Source organism: Diceros bicornis, chromosome 23 (assembly GCF_020826845.1).
Source record: "Diceros bicornis minor isolate mBicDic1 chromosome 23, mDicBic1.mat.cur, whole genome shotgun sequence".
Lineage (NCBI taxonomy): Eukaryota > Metazoa > Chordata > Mammalia > Perissodactyla > Rhinocerotidae > Diceros > Diceros bicornis.
In genome coordinates, this window is record NC_080762.1 from 39,329,181 (window position 1) to 39,333,859 (window position 4,679).

Sequence of the window (4,679 nt, forward strand, 5' to 3'; positions counted from 1 at the left end):
GACTTCACCTCATTTTCTTATTTATCTCTCTTAATACACTTTACTTTCCACAATCTTTCATTCAGCCAAATTATACTGTTCACCCTTTCCTAAACACGGCTAGAATTTTCCTTTTATTTCTCCCACCTGAATTCAGTCCAGAGGCATTTATTGGGCCTTGAACTGTGACAGACACTCACAAGACAATTTCTGTGCCAGAAAACAAAACAGATTAGTATTCATCTTCTGCTTTGTGAAGAGTTCTCAAAGCCTAATCGGAGAAAAGACACATAAAAATTATTTCAATAAAATATGAAAAAATAACAGAAATAAGTTAGAAATAGCAAAGAAGTAATCTGCCCACCACCCACACCCCCTTTCATCTAAGAATTTCTTCTCCAAATGTCAAGATTCAGGACAAGTGGTACTACTTCAGTGAAGCATTGTATAGTTTACCAGATCACTCATAGTGCCATCTCCTGCTCAGAATTCCATTACCCATTAACTTCACCTTCCCCGGCCTTTATCACACGCTGCCTTGCATTACAGTGGTTTGAGAGCAGATGGAATGTCCCCTGTTATATTGTAAACATCTTGAGTAGAAGACCTTGCCCACTAGAATGTAAACTCCAAATACATGTCTGCTTGTAGCGGGCATTCAATAAAAATTTTTGTGAATGAATGAAAAGGTCATACAGCATACCTTTGCAATTTTCACAGGACCTAGCAAGTATATGATGTAAAATTAGGCTAAGCTAATATTCATTGAAGAAATTAAGGGTAGAGTGGTGTCTTAGTTAAGTTTATATCCTTTGTAGTGATGTGCTGGTAAGTGCTTAACAGCTAGTAGCAACCCCCTCCCCCCGCCATGAAACACACACAGATTGATTTGTAGCATTTGCCAATTTCTTTGGTGTAAGGATTCCCATTATCACAGATTTCAAACTAATGATGTGATGTCACTAAATTCAGAATTGGGAAGAGAGGAGCACAACAGGCTTTCAAAGCTTGTGCAAGCCAACTGTAGCTAAGATAATGTCTATCACACACAATAAACTCTCAATCATTATTTAACAGCTAAACTAATAAAAGTTCCAAACATATGGCTGAGCTTGACAGGAAACTACTTACTGCATAAATAAAAAGGTAAAACATCATTTTCAAAATTGAAGTAAAAGTTCAGAAGATTCAGATAATTAAACTATAAAATGCAAGCCTCACATCACAAATAAATTTAATGGAACTACATATTAGAAATTTTATACATATATATGACTTGATATTTGCATTTGGAATTAATTTTATGTTATTTTTTTCTTGGTGAATGGCCTGATCAGTCATTTGTCTTTTCAAATCTTGAAATAAGTCATTGTTCCAAAAGCAAACACCAAACAAATGATGTTTCATTGATTATTCCAGGGAAATTCTTCTGATTTCAGATTTGGAAGATCTTGGTAAACAACAGAGCATAGAAAGCTTACTAGAGGGTAATATTGGCTTTGACCTTGACCTTGCAGAGTTTGGTGCTCCCCAATGGACAACAGCTGTAGAAGACTTGATCACACGTATTATGATCACCAACATCCCGAAGGACATATCTTCATGGTAATAAGGATACTTGTACCTTACTTCTCTTACCATATACTGGATTTGATCTGAAAAGTGTGCAGTGCAGTAGTTGGGATTATGTTTGGCAACAGATGAAAAAGCCCAATTATCCAGCTTAAACAAATTGTTTTTTCACATAACACAAACGTCTAGAACTATGCCATTCAAGACAGTTCCATGTTGCAAAAAGGAACTAACTGAGCCTCCTTCCCTCCTCCCACTCTCAAGCTGCTGCCTCACAACAGAGTTCAAGCTGCAGAAAGAAATGAGGAGGTCATCACGCTCATGCCAGCTGAGTTTGTCCCTTTATTTCAAGAGAAAATAACTTTCATGACCCCCTCACTCCAATTCAATTTCTGATTACATCTCATTGGCTGGAACTTTGTCACATGACAACCCTTAGAGGCAAAGGAACCAAGGAAACTGAACACTTTTCTAGCTCTAAATAATTTAGGATTATATTAATAAGGCTAGAGGACACCAGGTCTATTGGACAAGAAACTGTAGTGACATAAGTCAGACTTAACATCATTGCTATAGTATGAATAAAGAAATTATAATCTCATTGACCAAAATATATCCATCATAAAGTAGCTTAACTGAATTCTATTACCTGCTGGGTGATTTATTGAGCAGGACTGACTATCTCTGACATGTAGGCCACACACTGTTTCATCGACTATTAGTAATTCAGCTCATTCTCTATTCATAATACTAGAATAGTTGCTATTGAGAATGCTGGGAATTATAACACTGGTCCTTGCACTGGGCTGGTACTATCAAACTTAATAACTATCTCACACATTCTGGAGTACAAAGCTAAAGATCATAGTCCTTAAACTATGACATGGTCATGTTCACAAGATACTAATTTCTATGTGTCTTTATCACACAAACTTTTACAATTTTTCATGGGTAAGATACACTAGAAATGTCAAAATAATAAATTTTATGGCAGACATTTCGGATCTCCATTTGGTAGTCAAAAACTTCTATGGACCTGAGAGAGAAAGCAAGCAGGCATGCAGAAGGTATTGCGTTGACTCTGAACTAGGATTGAGAACAAACGGGTAGGAGACAAATCTGTTCATCTTGTATCATAATGAACAGATTGGTCCTGAGCTAAAGGAAGAGCTAAAGAGGAAGATTGGTCCTGAGCTAAAATCTGTTGCCAATCTTCCTCTTTTTGCTTGAGGAAGATTGTCCTTGAGCTAACATCTGTGCCTATCTTCCTCTACTTTGTATGTGGGACACCGTCACAGCACAGCTTGACAAGTGGTGTCTAGGTCTGCGCCCAGGATCCTGGCTTGCACACCCCGGGCCGCTGAAGCAGAGCGCATGAACTTAACCACTACACCACCAGGCTTGTCCCATATTGCAGGATGTTTTAGTTCATATTACAGTGTCTGACATTTCATGAATGTGTTGAAGAAGGCTGGGGATAATTCCTAATTGAATATATATTAAAATATAAATTTATTTTAAATTGAGCTACTCTGAATATAAATCCATAGTCTGGAACTTTTCAGAGTGTTTTCCTGTTGTTTATAGGAGGGTAAAGCAAGACGAAAGCAAGGCATTAGACATGAACATGAATTCATCAAATAGAAAATAAAGTACCTGAATCCATTGCATGTACTGACATGGCTGCCCAAATGTAGCATCTAAAATACAGGGCAATTCTAAGAAGTCACAAAGAGTTATGAAATATCTAGGAAATCTCTCTGGGCAAAAAGGCTTTGGAAACCAGAGGTATCCATTCTGCAGTCAATTATATTTCCTGTCATTCTTCCATAGGAAATTGGGCACAATGTAGATTGGTGATCAACATCAAAACGTTTGGATGAAATAGATCCTTGTTTGCCTATTCCATGAGTACTTTTGTATTTTGAGTTCTTATTACTAGACCCAAAGAAAGCTGTGTCAATTTACATACTGTCTTTTTTTAAATAGTAAACCATTCTTCTAGGACTGCTGATGGTAGGCAACTTGTATTGCAGGACCACCAATTATTGCATCAGTAGGTCATCTTGATACAGCCATCACTTTCTCCTTTCACATGCTAACCCCACATCTCACTTAATGAACTGCTTTCCATCCAGTCCACAATCCTCATTCTTGTCTTTTTTTTTTCAGTTTTATTGAGGTATAATTGACAAATAAAATTATGAGATATTTAAGGTATATGTATACATTGTGAAAGGGTTTCTCCCACTGAGGTAATTGACACATCTAAACATATCCATCATCTCACATATTTATCTTTTTTATTTTTTGGTGAGAATATTTAAGTTCTACTCTCTTAGCAAATTTATATTATATAATACAGTATTATCAACTACAGCCACCGTGTTTTACATTAGATCCTCAGACCTTATTCATCTTATAGCTGAAAGTTTGTATCCTTTTACCAAGCTCTCCCTATTTCCACCTACTCCCCAGCCACTACTCTGCTTCTGTGAGTTTGGCTTTTTATCTCCATTCCCCATATAAGTATTCCCGTTATACAGCATTCCCCATATACAGTACCTATCTTTCTCTATCTGGCTTATTTCACTTAGCATAATGCCCTCAATTTGCATCCACATTGTCACAAATGGCAGGATTTCCTTCTTTCTTATGGCCAAGTAATATTCCATTGTATATGTATACTACATCTTCTTTATCCATTCATTTGTTGATGGACGTTTAGGTTGTTTCCACATCTGGGCTACTGTGAATGATGCTGCAATGTACAGAGGAGTGCAGATATCTCTTTGATATCCTTATTCATTGGCCTTTACATTTAACTCTTTCTGCCAGAAAAAATCTGAATCCAGCTATTCAGTTGTTGGTCCTTCTGGTGGCACACCAATAAAAAACGATAACACTGAGATTAAAAAAATCCACAATAGGACACATGAGAAGAGTAAAAGTTTCATTTCATTTCTGACTACTCTTTTCCTTCTATTGCTACAAAATTTGGGCAAAAAAGTAACTCCCTTCAAAAGGGTAGTTCCTCTTACTGATGACTGTATTAAAACTATGTGTTCTAGAAATCGAATTAAGGAGGATTTTAGTACCAACCAATATTTACTCATTGCCTACTTTCT